Source organism: Talpa occidentalis, unplaced genomic scaffold (genome assembly GCF_014898055.3).
Source record: "Talpa occidentalis isolate TD23 unplaced genomic scaffold, MPIMG_talOcc4v2.1 talOcc4.7, whole genome shotgun sequence".
Taxonomy (NCBI): Eukaryota; Metazoa; Chordata; class Mammalia; order Eulipotyphla; family Talpidae; genus Talpa; species Talpa occidentalis.
This window is the reverse complement of record NW_023605083.1, coordinates 129426859-129444671: the sequence shown is the minus strand read 5'-3', so window position 1 is coordinate 129444671 and position 17813 is coordinate 129426859. Positions and strand designations below refer to the sequence as shown.

The 17813-nt window shown below is 37.4% G+C and overlaps 1 long non-coding RNA gene across 1 annotated transcript in view; it reads right to left on the bottom strand.

Moving 5' to 3' along the window:
• Positions 1 to 8956: 8956 nt before the first annotated feature.
• Positions 8957 to 17813, bottom strand: part of LOC119232016 (uncharacterized) — a 126302-nt gene continuing 117445 nt past the window's right edge. Inside the window, exon 4 of the long non-coding RNA XR_005121983.2 lies at positions 8957 to 9001. This is a non-coding gene — a long non-coding RNA (uncharacterized LOC119232016). The remainder of the gene's footprint in view (positions 9002 to 17813) is intronic.

Below are 17813 nucleotides of genomic sequence, written 5' to 3'. Positions count from 1 at the left end.
ATTTAGCTGCTCTCATTTGTGGGTCAACAAGCACTGGCTGAACTCCAAGATGGCATTTCAGGACCAGGCCTGAAGGGGCTTCCAAAGAAGGAAATTCTTAAGAACAAGCAGTTTCCCATCAACTGTGGTGGATGCCATAAGCAGGCCACTTTCAAGCCTTAAGATCCCCCTGAATCTTGTAATGAGGTGGTATTCAGCATATTTGAACCTACAGAATTTTCACCAACTTATACAATGTGTTCATATATATACAATATTTTAAGAGTGGTCTTTTCAGGGCAGATCTTAAACATTCTCCACAAAAAAGAAACAGTTGTAGGGCCTCCCTAGTGACATAAGGGGTTAACTTTCAGCACTATGATGCTATCTGCAGCCACTGCAGCAGGAGTTCAATCCCTGGCCAGGGAGGTGAACCACATGGCGCAAGAGACCTCTCCTGTCTCCTTGCAGCTCCCCTCATCAGTGTATTTCAGTAGATCCGCCTGTTCTGCTCCCCACTCTGTCTCTGGTGAATTCTCTCAGCAACCCCCACAGGCAACTCCGACCTACACCCCAGCTCTTTTATGCATAAATAAATAAAATAAATCTTAAAAAAAGAGAAACAGTTGTAATCATCTTGCAATATAATGTGTATATATGATATGTATGTGTATATGTAAATACGATATATATGTAAATATATAACGCCATATATAGATGATATATATGTGTATATATAAGTATATATATATCTAAATCAACATGTTGTACAGCATAAACTTACACATTGTTACATGTCAATAATATCTCAAAAAAGCAGAAAAGTAAGATTATACTTTTGGTAGAAACAAGACAAAATCATAAACCATAAATAAACCATAAAACTGTAATTCACACTTTTATCTCATACAGGTAGTACATTCTTACGAAGCAAGATTTTTCTGGAATTAATTGTTTAGTATGTGCTTACCCCTTAAAACTGGTTGTAGGAGAAATGCATTTATACTTAAAGAACTTACTTAATAACATGTAGGATCAGAGAATCTTGGAATCGGAAGTCTTTTCTGAAAGCACTGAGCGTGCAGAAGTGGCTACATGCATTTTCAGTTTCTTAGCTTGGACATCCATCACGTATTTGAACAAAATAAACATTTTTCTCTAGCTAGATCCATAGCTCCCCATTAATATACTCCTCCTATAACTTGTTATCTTGCTCCCTGGATTCAAGGATTTTTCCAACTACTCTGTCATTAACCAAATTTTTTCCTACACTGAGCTAAAATAATTTTAAAGTCATATCATTCTGCTTTTCTCACATTTTTGCTATTATATTTTTGAGTTTGTTTTTCCTAATTATTTATTTTATATTTTTTTATATTTATATTAGCATTGCTGTACAACACTGTATATGACTCAGAAATACAGGCTCCCACTCTTCAAGTGCATGCTACCGCGTCCATAATGTGCACTGAGAAGCTGTCACCATCCCACAGGTTACAGAAGAGCAGATTCTGCTCTGAAGTAATGTTTCCTTTCCTGTCCACCCTCCCCAGGAAGCCTCTCATCCCTTAGGAAGAATGCTTTTCTGTTTGGCTGAGGCGTCCCGAGATGACACATCTTCAAGGCTTCAAGGCGTAGATTGCCAACTTAATAGAATCACAGAATCTGAATAATTCAGAAGGCAACTGATCAGGATGGAAACATAGTCGCAGGAAGACAGACAGGTCACATGTCTTGTTAAAAGCTGATCCATAAAATCCCCAACGCATCCCATTTTGAATTCCACGGAGATTGAAGGGAGATGTTATTTTTAGTGGGGAAACAGAAAATGAAATTCTGCAAGGAATGTCATCCTGTTGATTTACATATGAACTGACACTTCACTATTCTAAAATGTTCTTGGGATTCTAGCAGAATGGGATTAAAACCCCCAGATATGCCAACAGTGCAAACATAAGGCTACCCAAAATGGGAATCAGGAAAGTGGGTGATTAAATAGCTTATCGCTGCCTGCATTGATAAATGAGCCTTTCTAAACAATTTTTTTTTTATTATTATTTTAAATTCGGTTCCTTAGTGAGCCAGCTGCAGATGCCTTTTGGGATTTTTGCAGTGTCATTATGAGAAACAGTCTGTCTAGTTCTCTTTCAAAATCTCCCAGGCTCTATCCAGGTGTTGAGATTTAAAGATGTGCAGTTCCTCGCATCAGCTGCACAGGATGGACTCACCCGTGCTGTCAGCACCTCGGAACGAGAGAAGGCTCTCTTTGTGTCCTTCCTCAAGGCACCTAGTGTAGCTATCTCATTCTGTTTCAAATTAACATCGGTGGTCATTTCCGCTGGTTATCCTGGGTAAAAGGAACTCTATATCCTTCAACTGTTCTCCCTTTGCAGAGCACCCTGGGAGGCTGTTAAGATATGCAAATGGTGTTGTCCCAGTGTACTCTCAAGGGTATTTTTTTTTTTTTTTTTTTTTTTGCCTTTCCTCTTAGCAAATCTAAAAGAAAATGTTAGCATTTTGGCTCTTGATACTGCAGGGAGAAAGAACCAGGCCTGCGGGTCCTCTCTCTGAATCTTCTCTCCCAGACAGATCTTTTCAAAAAGGTTAACTCTTACTTTGGGAATATCATGGGGACAAGTCAAAACACATGGTAAAAAATCACAGGGGAAATCTTTAAATATATTGGAAAAGCATCACTGTTATTTACATGTGTGTCCATTATTTTACTAGAAAGGAAATTTTGCCAAGTGCAATCTTTAAGTAGTTTTAAGCCACTGTGATGAATGACTGAGTCTTTATCTTTTGACCTGATGGTTCGGAATGTGGTGTAAGTCTGACTGGCCCACGTTCAAATTTTTATTTCCATTGGCTAGGTGGTGTAAGTTATTTAAAATCCCTGAATATCAATTTCTTCATCTCTAAAATTGTTACCAAATCCCCTTAAGGAGAGAGGGTCTATTTGCCTGATGACCAAAATCCAAAAATTCAGAAATCAGGTCCGGTTTAACAGACCAAGAACTTAATTGTATGGTAAGCAATGGAGGAGGGAGAAATTTGTTCAGAAAAACAAACAACAAACAAACAAGCAAAAAACCTTCTCCCTGAGCTTCAGGAAAGGGTTCTTTTTCTTTGGGGGTGGGGTGGGGCATGAGGATTTAGGCAGAGTCTCAGCCATCCCCATGCACCAACGCTCTTTGCACACACATCTTTTTTCCAGAGAGCACTCAGCTGCCATCTTGAGAATGGCCAGCTGGGTCCAGGTCTGTGTCTACTGCTCTCCTATCTCACATTCCCCTGGAAAAAGGCACAGTACAAAATTCCTCCTCAGTTTTATTCTGCACCTCATTCTTGAGGGGCACAGGGCAGAGGTCATTGTTATTAGATTGTATTTTACTCCTGTGCCCTTGCTTTCAAAACCAATATCAGATCTAGTTCACGGTACTGTTACAAATCTAGCTAGTGTTCCTGCCACCTGGTCATCATTCACCCTGGGAAGGCTATTATTATTTTTACTTAATTGCTTTCATGAAATTTGTAGTTGGTTGACTATTGCATATCCTAAGCAGTTTCAGGGATTTTTGATGATTCATTTCTGCATCAAAAATCTGGTCAATCATAGCTGAATTCCCTCCTTAACCTGTTATACATAACCAATAGACAACATAGTAATAACTTTTTCTATAGTATTTAAACCAGTACAAAAATTTCTGTTTAAACCATAGTGGCAATAGAGAAATAATTATACAAATTCTAAGTAGTGACTACTTTTAAAGGTGTATTTCAAATGTAAATGCTCCATAAAAGGCTAGTTATTGTGTGTTCTCATTCCTCTTGCAAATGACCTTAGTGACTAGTTCTTCCTCTTTACCCTTCTTGAGAAAATCCAAATTGTCCAAACACTGGCTGGAAACGCAGAGAGAAGTCCTCAATCTGAAAATGTCCTTGATCAACTATTCCAGAAAATAGTTGCTGACCACACTGTATTGGAAGCCCTGGAGGAGATGCTATCTTCCTCACCCAGATTAGATGCTCTTCCAAAGTCCTTCCAGGTCTTGCATTTTCCAGCAGAGATTTACACTGGAGATGCTCTGATTCATTTTCTTCCACAGCAGTCTGTATGTTTCCTCTTATTCCTTGTTTAAGGAAATATCTTACACAATGGGCTGAGTGTGGTATTCCTTATCTTCTATCACTGTTTTGAGAACAATCATTGAGAGAGTGATGCCAGATTTCAATTACTAATGAAAAAGCAAATTGTCTCAGAAAAATGCTCTTAGATCAGGGATTGAGGACACATAATCCCACAATATGGCACATTGGCAGGTTGAAGATGGGAAGCTGGAGGAGTTTAAGAAATGATAGAAACAGAAAATTCACTCTGACCTCTTCCATATGTCCTCCTGTTAGGGTGAAAAGGCTGTCCTAAAGCTAATTCCATACAGGTTTGTGGACTCCACCACCACCCCAGGCCAAAGCCAAAGACACTGGGAACTCCAAATCCCATCACCACCAAAGGGAAGGTGGCTGAGACCTGAGGGTGGGGTTAAGCAGCCAGGTTGGTATAAAGCCAGACACGTGGGCTTTGGGGGGGTGGTTTCCCCCATTTTGGCTCTTGCCCAGCTCGCAGCGTCTGGCCAGCGCTGACAGTGCCTTTGGGTTTCCAGGTCCGCGGATCGGGTAGGACGCATTAAAGACTTTATTTCCCCATTTTCTCCCTGAGTTGTCCATTTTCCTTATTTCCTTTTCCCTTGTAAATAAATCTTTTATTAACCTTTTGTGTGTGCCTGTAGTGGAGTATTAATAAGTCCCTTTTAAGCGCGCAGGTGAGGACCCACAGCCAGGCAACCTGTTCAATATCGGGGGTGCCCTATAACACTCCTTTTCCAAAGGAAGTCATAAAACCCTCAGGAGACTGGTGCTCTACCTTACCTAGAGGTAGGAGCAACCTTCTCTCTGAGAATAAAGGGGCAGCAAGAAGAATCTTAACAGATGGGCTGTGTGAAACCTCCCCCAGTTTACTACAACAACCTTAAATTTCTTAGCCTAGCATTTCCCTCCATGACTGTCCATTCCTCTCAGACTTCACCTAAAAATACACATCTCTCACCATTTTGTTGTTGGTTTCCCTGTGGAGACACTCATGTCACAAAAATTTTACATTAAATACATTTGTATGTTTTTCTGCTGCTCATCAGTCTTTGTCAAGTTTTATTTTCAGACACACTCAGCCATAGAAAAGCCAGGGATGCTAAGATGAACACAAGAAATTTTTTCTTCCCCTAAACCAGCTTGAGTTTAGAATTTGAGAGATAATCAACTTACAATTTACCTCCTGAAATCCCATTCAATGAAATCTTCCAGTTCATTTAATCGTTCATTGAAAATCAAGTAACCACTAACAATCTTATATATAAGAGCGTCTGATGTGTAAACAAAATAGATGAACAGAAACATAGCTGTCCCTAGTTGCTACTCAGAAATTCTTCACATCAGGGAAGCTACAGACCAGGGGTCAACCACATGCCAACTCCAGCTGATCTTCTGAGCTTTGTATAGCCTGTCAGTTATGAATAACTTCCACATGTTTAAATGTGTGTGTGAAGAAAACAAAAAGAAAAACTTTATTTTGTGACATATGAGTATCATATAAAATTCAAAATTCAGTGTCCATACATAAAGATATGCCCATTCCTTGGTGTGTGGTAATTCAGCTATTACCCTGCAAACACACAGCTGAGTAGCGGAGGGAAGACCATCACTCCCAGTGCAGAACATACCAAATATGTTCATGGGAAAGGTCTGCCAACTCCTACTATGGACCAATGGCCAATTCGAATCCTATTTACAAATTTAGTTTTCATTTGCTAGATTATTTTAATGGCATTGGAAATTGTTCTAATTCAGTGTTAATGATATAAAAGCATCATGGGAAATTATAGTGTGATACTGATTATGTGAAATCAAAATGGGTAAATTACTTGAAAAGAAATATGCTTACATATTAATGGGACTTGACTTTAGATCGAAATTACATACCTTCTGTTCCCTCCTCTACACTATTTTGAGAAGTCTATAACTAGTATTTTAGAGGAAAGGTAATAAAAAGAGTTTACATAAAAATAATTTTTCTGACAATCTGTTGAATTGTTTCTACACTTTATTTCTAATATACTTAAATGAAGAACTAATGTTTTATGACTATCTTCTGCTAACTAAAGACAATATATAGTTGACTTTGTCTCTAAAATCCATGCAACACAAATTTGGGAATGCTAACTCTTTAATTATTAACATATATTTAATAAAACTCAAATTATAGTCTAATTCCAGTATTTTTAATGGATCTCATGAATCAAGCAAATGTTGATGTGACTGTTATTTTGCTAAACTGGGAAAAGTTACATTAATAAATTAGTTACAAATTGTAAATTTAAATGTGGAATGCAGTTGTTGGAGGTAAAGAATACATTTTAAGTTTCAAATGATTTATTTGACTGTTTAGCTATCTAAAGAGAAAACCTATTTATAAAAATATTAATTTTGTGGTATGAATTTTCCATTTTTAGTGTTTTTTTAATGGAAAAGAATTAAAGAAAAAAAAACCTAATGTCAAGCTCCTTGCTATAATTCAAGAGGGCTCAGAACGATATAGTTCCAACAGATGTTTACCTATATGGAAATGAAATAAAGAGATGTGCATGGGAGTTGATAAAGTTGTGGACATATGCACATATATTCAAGGCCAGGTAAGTCTGCAGATTTATGTTTGATTAATTTAAGTTAAAGTAAATGTACCTTGTAGATTTGTTTTTCTGATCAAGATCTGCATTGTCAGTAATTTGGTAAATGGTTGTCCAGAGAGAACATTTGTTATTGGCTAGGCTGATCTATTAAGCTATTTTGGTCATTCTTCATTTGCAAAGCATTTGTTTGCCTCCATTCGCTTATGGCAGATGGAGGCAAACAGAACCCACCTTTCAAATCATTACAAAGCCAACTACTTTTTTTACAATGAAATGCATGATGAACAGAACTTTAGAAAGAGCCGAGAGATAGATAGGTCTAGCAAAAGGTGGCGCTTCTTCAAAGTGCAATCATCATTTCTCAGTGATTACTGGTTTTCATCTTCACAATTTTTATATGGATATATTTTTTGAGATATCAAAGAACACTATTTTGTTGGGAAAACAAATATGCCAACCATGAGACAAATTGTGTCGACATGCTCATTGCAAATAACTCAAACAGATAAACCTTCCTAACGAAAGAGCAGTAAGTTGCTTTAAGGGAGATCAGTAGCTTGTAAAATTAACTTATTAAAATATTGACTTTTTTCTATCTTACTAGATGGGAATGAAAATGCATGACAAATCTGCCAATACCCCCTTCTATCCTCAGGACACCTTTTTTCTCTGAACTTGAATAAAAAAACCTCAGAATTCTGAACAATCAGTCCAAGCAGTTACTACTACTGGTTGAAGGGACTAGTAGGTTGGGACAGATACAAGCACCGCATGGGCTGCTACTGGGCAAGCCTGCTTTGCTTGCATCCTTCCACCTGAGGTAGAACATTTACTAACAATAAAAGCTACCATGCAGTGCTTGTAATGTACCGGGCACTCCTATAAGAGCTGTCATTTATTAACACATCTCTCATGACATCCAGATGGGTCTAGGGAGTAGCGTTCCCCTTTCACAGATGAAAACTCAGGCCCTTTGGTTTGACTAAGGCACGCAGGGCACACAGCTGCAAAGTGAGGGAACCGGAATTCCAACCTGAATTCCAGTTGTTTCAGCATCTGGGCAGCTAATCCCCTGCCTTGCATGGCCTCCGCAGCACGTGGCTGCTGCTTCTTAAGTGTTGAAAGAGAGAAGAGAGCTAGGAATGCGTTTTCTTATTTGTGGAAGGAGGTACATGGCACAATAAATTTGCTCTTAATAACCACCTGTTCCTAATAGTTTCATACGCTTGTCTGCCCCACCCCAACCTCCATGGCATGCCTTGCTCACCATCATTCTTCTCTGGAAATGACTCCATAAAACTAGACATTAATCACCATTCATCATAATTAATTCTCATAATTAATTAATTTGACCTTTTGAAGTATGTTCAAAGGAGCAAATACAATCTTATCCCAGAAATATTAATAACTAATAACAGGGGAATGCTGGTAGGGTAGAGGCACCTCTTTAATAATGCTCTTAAAATCCAACCACTGAAAGTCAGGTCATACTTCATGTGACTCGTTGCTCCTCAGAAGCCCAGGGGACAGGGATCCATAATATCCTTTGGGGGTTCACAAAGGTGTTTTATTTTTTTATTTAATAAATTTTATTGTTATATTCCCCATACAATTGCAATCCCCCCATTCTGACCCCAATCCCTCCCCTCCCACCCCCGCCCCCTAAAAGTGTCTCTGGTTCATAGTTTTTTGTTGATTTTGATTTTCACTTTCTTATAGTTATTCATTTTCCTGGTCCCTTATTTAAGTTTTCTAGATTCCTGCTATGAGTGAGACCATCCGGTATTTTTCTTTTTCTTTTTGGCTTATTTCGCTGAGCATGATCCCTTCCAGCACCATCCATGTTGCTGCAAATTGCATGTGTTTATCTTTTTTGAATGCTGAGTAATATTCCATGGTATATATGTACCACATCTTCTTGATCCAGTCATCTATCACAAAGGTGTTTTAAATTATTTTAAAATCAGAAAAAAAAAACAAAATATATCAAGGATAAAGAAAATGTTTTAATATGTAGTTTTAAAATGTTTTAAAATGTTTAATATGTAATAATATATTTACTTGCGTGCCCATGTAATTATAAAATGTGGTTTTACTTCCCCACCACCCTCACTCCCTAACCCCCATCCTGGGGTCCTCACCCCCTAACCCCCATCCAGGGGTCCTCACCCCCAAACCCCCATCCAGCACTTTCCCAGGTTGCTGATTCAGGAAAATAACCACTCACTTGCCTGGGTTTTGTTGTTGCTGTTGTTGTTTCTCTTAAGAAGGAACTGAATCTAAGCAAAAATAAAAAACAAACAAACAAAATGTTTTGGTCATATTAATAACTGAATCAAAGAATACCATCACTTTTTCTTGTCAAATAATTTGTATGGTTTCATAGAGAGGTTTGCTGCTTCATAAAACTCACAGATTTGGGGATTTAATTTTTTTCTTTGTGCTTCAGTCATTCTATGAAATAACTGAAAACAGACATAATAGTAGTAATGGAAGTAGCATTTTATTTGAGTGTTGCAAAATATAACTTTCTGAGTTTGTTCAGTGCAAAAAGGTATTTCTGTTTAACTATTTTATCATTCATTGCTGAACAAAGAACAATTTTGATAACTTGTCACATATTGATAAATGAACCAAAATTTAATGCAAACATAATGACAACCACAGAATATTTAGCTACTCAATTTTGACCTACCAGAGCTTTTGTCTCCAAACTTAAAAAGCATAAACTTTGTAATACAACAGACCAGGCTTTCTGAGTTTGCCTCAGCAGGTATATTTATCACAGCATCATACAGCTGTTTAAATTTAAATTTAAACAAAATTATATAAGATTAGATATTCAATTCCTCAGCCACACTAAGCACTCATTTTAAGCACTCATAAGTCACCTATAAAACATGGCCACCATGTTGGAAAAGGCAGATACAGAGGTTTCTACCCTTCTAGAAGCTTCTACTGGACTTCTCTCAGAGGTTAGCACATAAATATTATAAACTTTGTAAGCCATGTGGTGCTTTTGCAACTATTCAACTCTGCCATTGTGTCTATGTGTAAATAAATGGAAGTGGCTCTGTCCCAATAAAAGTTTATTTACAAAAACAGGCAGTGAACTGGATGGAGTTACAGGGTTGCCTTGCCAATCTCTGAACTAGATTATCCACATGAGCCCTGTGCACTGTGTTGGACACAAAATAAGCATTCAGTAAATAGCAAACTTTTTTATTGTGAGGTTTAAAAAATGGAGAAAAATAACAACACGAAAGGAAATAACAAAAAAAAAATCCAATAGTTTTTGTCTATACAGTTTGGTGTGTTCCAGAAGTAGAATAACTGCATTTATTTGATGTGACCATGTGAAAAAGAAAAGAGATTTCCTGGCATGGAAAAATGTTCCTGACCCATCTTTATATCTTCTAAAGTCTGGAGTAATAGATCTGAAATGTGCAGAGATCAGAAACACACATGCGGATTCTCACATGCCTGCACGGTGACATGTGTGTCTGTTCTAATGTCATGATCTTTGCTTCTCTGTGTTTTCAAATAACCCCCCTACATATGATCTCTTTTATTTTTATAGTTGGAAGTCGGAAGGAAAGAAAGACAGAAAGAAGGCAGGAGCAAGAGAGGGAGGGAAAGAAACAAAAGCCACTGCTATTTTCATCTTCCTGCCACAACTTCTTAATATCAGTGAGAAAACGCCTTGAGCACCTCTGTTCTCTGAAGCACTGTGCTGCCTGTTCTATTTAGTCTGTTTCTACACATATATTTTATTAACGCCATCGCTATGAGACAAAATAATAATAGTATGAAGGAGGCCAAGCATGTAAAGGTTGAATAATTTAGGGACACGGTTTAATGGACTGCTGGGTTGTTTATGACTTTAAGATAATCATTTGGAATTTAGGGGAAAATTTCACAGAAAATCCTCCTTTGCTCACCATGGTGTCTCCTTGCTCACCTAAACACTAAAACAAAAATTTTAAATATTTTCCCTATAGGAACCATGTTATGTTTTTAGCAGTAATGGTGTTCGGTTTTTCACAGGGAGTTATGCCGAACCTAACAGATGACACAAGCCAAGTGCGTGTCCACTGAGAACTTAGAAGTAAAACTCACCAGCACATTATTAGGTATAAAAATGGATCTGTACTCAACTTGGATTTGGATTATAATATAGACAAAACACACAAATGCCAAATTGAATTTAAAAATTTACATTCCAGAAATTAAAAAGAAAAACAGATAAATACACACATTATGGATCTGTGTATACACACCCCACACATACGTGCTAAAGAGAAATAGAAAACTTTACACTGTGTATTTAGCAAATGCACAAATAAGGCTTGAAATGTACCTTAAAGGTAAACAATTCTGTACAAATATTTACTACATCAAGAAGTATATCATTATCACATTCGGGGGACACTGTTTCCATTAGAAATTGAATGCAAACTTGCCTCCCATATTTTCCCCCACATTTAGAGACCCAGTGTTTCTGGTGAGATTCTAGAATGATGGAAATTGTTCTTGAACTGAACCATTCTATTTTAGGAATGTTGGTGCCTGATTCCTTTAGTTGGAATTATTATGAAATAGATCAGAAAGGTAATTATTTAAAGTAACTAAAGTGTCTATGTTGGTATCTCCTTGATGGGCAAAAATTCTGTTGGTGTATAAGTTCGTATGTGCAAAAAGTAAAAATCTGTCTCCCTTTTCAGTTGAGAAAACTTCATTTGGGTAATGGCCTGACTTTCTATCAGAGGTGGTTGTGTAGACATGAGCCAAAGAGCCTTATAGGAAAGGACTAGATGGTAAGCTTGACCTCAAGATACATTTACAAGTCCTGCTTGGCAACATTTTGTCTGAGAACAAGCTATGCTATAGATTTCAGAGAAATTGAAACCATATGTTGACACCTAAAAAATCTTGAGAAATACCACTGGAGTTTGCAAGAAAACATATAAATATAATCAAATCGTTGTAGAATATGTCTACTTAGACTAACTATAATACTTCACTTGTTTCTCAGGGAGCTGTATTAGCGATCTTAATGCTATTAACTGTAGTGCACAGTGACTTAATTGAAATGGACTGATTGAGCTAATATTAAACTCTTCATCTTATATTTCCAAATTGAATTGAAAAGATTTAATAGTACCTGCTTTAATTTTAGTAATAATTATGTTTCCTTGCTGATACTTGGCAGATAGAGCTTCCCTGTCAAACGACTAGGGCCTTGGAATGAGAGTGCAGCCAGAATGAAGGCTCTAAGGACACGCTATTTGGCCGCTATTGGAGGAACCACCAAGGAGCCCTTCCAGTTTGTCTCGAAGTCAGACGAGTCACTTTTCTTCACAACTATTGAAAACAACCCTCCCAAGACATTGAATTCAATCTTTTTTTTTTAAAGAGTTTATTTATTTATATTTGTGTAGAAGAATGAAGGTGCAGGCCAGACGTGTGGGAGGTGAGGAGATTCACCAGAGACAGAGTGGGGAGCAGAACAGGTGGATCTACTGAAATACACTGATGAGGAGAGCAGCAGGGAGACAGGAGAGGTCTGCTGTGCCATGTGGGTAGCTCCCTGGCCAGGGATCAAACTCAGGCCATCCCAGTGGTAGTGCTGAGACTTAACCCCTAGGCCACCAGGGAGACCCCTGGATCAATCTTAATTCATAGGTAGAAACAGGACAACTCTTCTGGGGCCTCAGAAATTTACATTCTTGAAGGCAAACATGATGATAGATTATTGAGAGGTTTTGATTTCTCCATCCTTCCTCATGTAAATAAAACATCTGTGGTATCGTTGTCATGCTCAAATTTTAGAATCTTGTCCACATGGAAAGCACCAAAGGAAACTATAATTATGATCTTTTCCTGATTCAGTTTGAACTGGAAATTCTCTGACAGGAACCCCAGAAAGAGAACATTCTATGGTATCAGTTGGTCTTCTCCTTATCAACCATGGATGTCCATTCTCTGCTGTCACCTTTAAGTCTCCCGATCTCCAAGCTATGTGCTGTGACCTTACAGCTGAGCTCTCTAAACCGCCTCCCACGACCTGTCTCTGTGCCTCTTTTTGTTTCTGGTTTTGTTGTTAGTTTAATGGATTGTTCAGTATTGAAAATAAGGCAATTTTATTCATGCAGTTTTTCAAATTCTTTTCCACATACTTGAATATCTTTAAATTTTTCTTTCTAAGCCATGCAGTAATCAGTATTTCTGCTTCCAAATCTGGTTGACCTTGCCAACTTGAAACTTTAAAAGGCAGCTTTATTACTGTAAAAAAAGTAAAAAAGGGAAAAAAGTGGGCCTCCCTGGTGGCCCAGGGGTTAAAGTCTCAGTGCTATCAAGCTGTCCGCAGCCACTGCAGCATGAGTTCAATCTCCGGCCAGGGAGTTGACCCCCATGGCACAGCAGACCTCTCCTGTCTCCCCACTGCTCCCCTCAGCAGTGTATTTCAGTGGATCTGCCTGTTCTGCTGCCCACTCTGTCTCTGGTGAATCCCCTCCCCACCCCAACACCCCTATCTCTGGCCTACCCAGCTCCTGTATGTATAAATAAATAAAATAAATCTTTTTCAAAAAATAAAAGAAAACTGTGGGTAGGTGTCCAATCTTCTAATGCTCATTTTCCTCTCCACAAAATGCTAATAATAATAGTTTACACCCTATAGTGTTGTAGTTTTAAAATGAGGCGGAAACACACACAATGCACTCACTATAGTGCCTGCCACCCTGTGGTTGAACTTAGTATATTTTATTTAATACTATGATAATTGCTTTTGTTAAATGAAAGTTCAAACCAAGAACCATAAAAGTAACCAAACTAGTATCCAAAAGCTGTTTTATTTATAAATTCAATATGGATGGCAAAGAGTGGAAAGCCAAAGAAAACAAAAACCAGGGATTAGGTTGAATAACCCATCAATAGTAACAGAATGGGCTAATAAATAACAATTCAAGCCCTTATTTGCCTATTTTTATTCTTGTAAATGTATGTGCTTAATATATATATATATAAATTAATATTTGTAGATCCATCCATCCATCCATCCATCCATCCATCCATCCATCCATCCATCCAATCTTTCATCATCTACCTATATCTTTCTTTGAGCAAAACTGCAAAGTCTCTTAGATGCTTCTTCATTTTCACTCCAACTTACTCTCCCATTAAAATCCTAAATCAAGTTCCCGACTTTAAAAACACTAGGAAAATTACACCACAGAAAATTGACGCCTTTATTACTATAGCACCATTTCCTGGTTAAATAAAGAAATAGAGCAGGCCTCCCCAGTGGCGCAGCGGTTGAGCGCTGGGCTGCGAAGCTGCCCGCAGCCTCTGCAGCACCAGTTTGATCCCTGGCCACTGAGCGAGGGTCCCACATGGAGCGCAGACCCCTCCTGCCGCCTGCTGCTCCCCTCAGCAGTGTACTTCATCACTCTGCCTGTTCTACTCTCCGCTCTGGCTCTGGTGAATTTTCTCACCCTCCTGCACCTCTGACTGTACCCAGTGCTTGTATAAATAAATAATTAAACAAACAAACAAATAAATAAATCTTAAAAAAATAAAAGAAAGAAAGAAATGGAGGAACAAAGAACATAAAATTTCTTCCCACCTATAGTGCTTGGTGCTTGGAGATACCATACTATTATCATCTACCCTGTCACCCTCATCTTAAGCAGATACGCTACTTGATCTTATCATGTTTTCTATTCCACTATCATAGACTACCTTTCCCCCAAAGAACCCAAGTAATTTAGGTTCAAACCCCAAAATAACCATTAATATGCTCTAGAATTTGGAAGCTCCAGGTTCTGTTATCATATGATTGCTTTTCTGAGTGACAGTATCCATATTCAATAAAATGAGCTACTGTGTAGCCCCTTTGAAGAAGGTCATAAAACAGTTGGTTTAATTTGTCTGGGAAATAGTAACTAAAATACAGTGCAGGTCCTGGTTGGAAAATGAGGCTCTGTGATGCTGTGTTCCCACCAAGTATCTTGGAAAATGGGCAATGTTAACATATTTCTCTGGAGTAAGGCCAGAAAGAAACAGTGGATGTTCTCTTATAAAATCCCTGAAAGCAGCAAGCAACCCATAAACAGTATGCAGACTGAGTCTGAAAATGGACCGTTTTATGTTCCCTAATGGAAGGATAGCTTATTTGTTCTTGGATTTATAGCAACAATGTGATGTCATCAAGTGATTTATGGCCAGAAGCACAGCAAGTGTCAATATACAGTGGTGGGTGGAAACATCCTATTCTCCCCAAGAAGCTGATCCCTGCGGGAGGTTGTCTTTGCCTTAGGGTGGGGCAGACGTAGGAAAACCCAAGCTGTTAGTGTTACTGGAAAAGAGGCCAAGGAGTTGAAGAGTCATTGAAGCCATTCATCTTAGGAAAGGATTTCAGGAATACAAAATTGTTTTATTTATAACAGAAAAATGATGCTTCAAACCAGATCATCCCTCTAATTTGTGACTAATGCAGTGGCCAGTGTATGAGTCTCTGTAGGCAGGTGGGAATGTTACCTACGAAATCCAGGCACACTTGGAGCAAGTCATTACTTTGTAGTAGTTAAAGAAAACTGACAGTCTAATGTAGAAATAAGCATGCGTGGCGTTGTTTTATTTTTAAACTTCTATGTAAAATATATGTAAAAGCAAAGTTTGCTTTGGGGCATAAAGTTCTACAAAGAATAAAAAATCAAGCAAAGTCACCCAAAATAAGAAACAGCTCTTGCTTCGGTCTACCTGTCCTTGCGTATATCTTGTATGTCCCTGACATCGGCTAATGGCGAGTAAGTGGGGCAATGTCAGCTGCACCCCAGGCTACTTGTGATTGGCCAATTTGAATAACTTTATGAGCTACAGGACAGAGTGGCTGCCTCTTGTTATATATCTGACTCCAGAGTGATCAGGGCCGGTCAATGTAACCCAGAGTGTCAGAACCTCAAAAGGAAAGTGACTGAGTGTGGACTTCATCAATTATTCAAGAAAGGAAATTAATCAACTTCTAATTGGAGCCTTAAATTGAGCCAGGGAAGCATTTCATTTCAAAATATATCTATCCATATGAACTAAGCTGTTAGATTTAAGCACATAGTTTGTAGTATTCTTTCAGTATCTTCCACAGAGAAAAGTCTATAGTATTATCCCATCTATTAATAGACTTCAATGTGTGTCTCTGCTTCTATTTATTGATCATTCTGACTAGAGTTTTATTAATTTTATTGATCTTTGCCAAAATTCAGCTTTTTAATTCATTGATTTTTCTCAGTTTTACATTTCTGTTTTAAAATAATGAATATTATATCTCTTCTTTTTTTGATCCATCTGTTTGTTTTGGTTTCAATTAGCTCATGAATTTTCTAGATTCTTAAGATGGTAGCTGAGCTATTTCATTAAAAAAAATTCCTTATCTAAATGAAGAAAATATTCATGATTCTCATGACTTTTAGAAAATTACATTATCTAGATAATTTTGAAGACTATTTAGCTTCTATTCCATAATATGTGAGACTGCATTTAAATGGTGCTTTATTGAACAGATATCCACCATAAATTATTTTAAAACACCATAACATCACCGTTATTATTTATAGATATAGATATGTATTATTAGCATAAAAACATGGACAGAAAAGAGATATGTCAACTTCAGCACAGGGTATGAATGCAATTTTTCAGGTTAAACTAATGACTTAGTCTTTCTATACAAGAATACACTTCTGGGATCAAGGTTCACGGACCCCAAAGTCTGCTGGATCTACCCACCAGGACTGGTCACTGGAATTTTGAATAGAATGTATCCAAAAAATAAATGATTCATTTACCAACCTCTTTCATGACTTCCTACCAAGTTAGTCTCTTACTATATATTGCTTAATACATAGCATCAATACCACCACCTTCTAAAGCTTTTTTAAACTGACCTTACATCTTCGAACTTTCTCGCTGCATCCTCCTTCTCCAGGCTGCAACATCTATTTATTTATTTGTTCTATGAATATGCACAATCTTAGACTGTGCATTAGACTTGAGACTGGAAATATATAATTTTCTCAAAAGCTTTTTAGGTCACTGTAGGAACATAATAGTCGTGCTTGGTTATTTGTTCTACATAGCCCATTCCCCCAAAATAAAATAAAATAAAAATTGGTTAGCCTTCTAACTACCTTAATAAATGTACTTAAATTACTTTGTGGATCATTTAAAAAGTTATTACCCAATAAATATTTTGGAGAGATCAGCAGAGTTTTTGATCGTCTTAGGACTGCATTAATGACTAGTTTTGATATTTAACAAGTCAAACAAAACTAACTGGACACTATGAACTCTGACCTTTCTTTTCCTTAAATACAAATAAACATGAGTGGTTCTTAAAATTTAAAATATTAATGGAAAGATATTGTCTTCTGCGCAGAGCCAAATACTACAAAGAAAACATGTACAAGAGAGATAGATGACATAAAAGTAAATATATTGCCAACGCTCAAACATTCAAATTAAAGAAGTCATATTTTTCTTTCTTACAATCACACCTCTGTTTGACACCTATTATGGTAACCATTTTTTAAACCTGCTTGACTGGAGTGGACTCACATTTCTTGCACCTTTATCTACTCTCAGGCAGGTGTGAAGGAGAGTACAAGACATGTGTGGCTAAAACCAAATTCAATTTTGAATGTCAATTTTGAGAAGGGAAAGAAGTGTAAAAATGAAACGTATTCATTAAATTGAAACCACCTTTCCCCTTGCAATTAAAAACATCTTCTACCTTCAACCTCTTCAAAGGTTAACTATTATATTGCATTGAATGGAGGTTGCAGATCCAATAAGAATGTAAAATAAGGCATTAAGACTAGAACATCACTAACAAACAAGAATTTTAATGCTTTGTCATAGGGAAAATAACTCAGAGTAGATATCAAAAGGTCAATAGGATTCCCTTTTTTAAAAAACAGAATCGACCCATAAATAAACTCTTCTGATTTAGTTTTCAGAATTCAAGGTATCAGGGTAAGTATATAAAGGAAAGTGATTCATAAGATTGTGTTGAAGTTGTTTAATTGAAGAAAT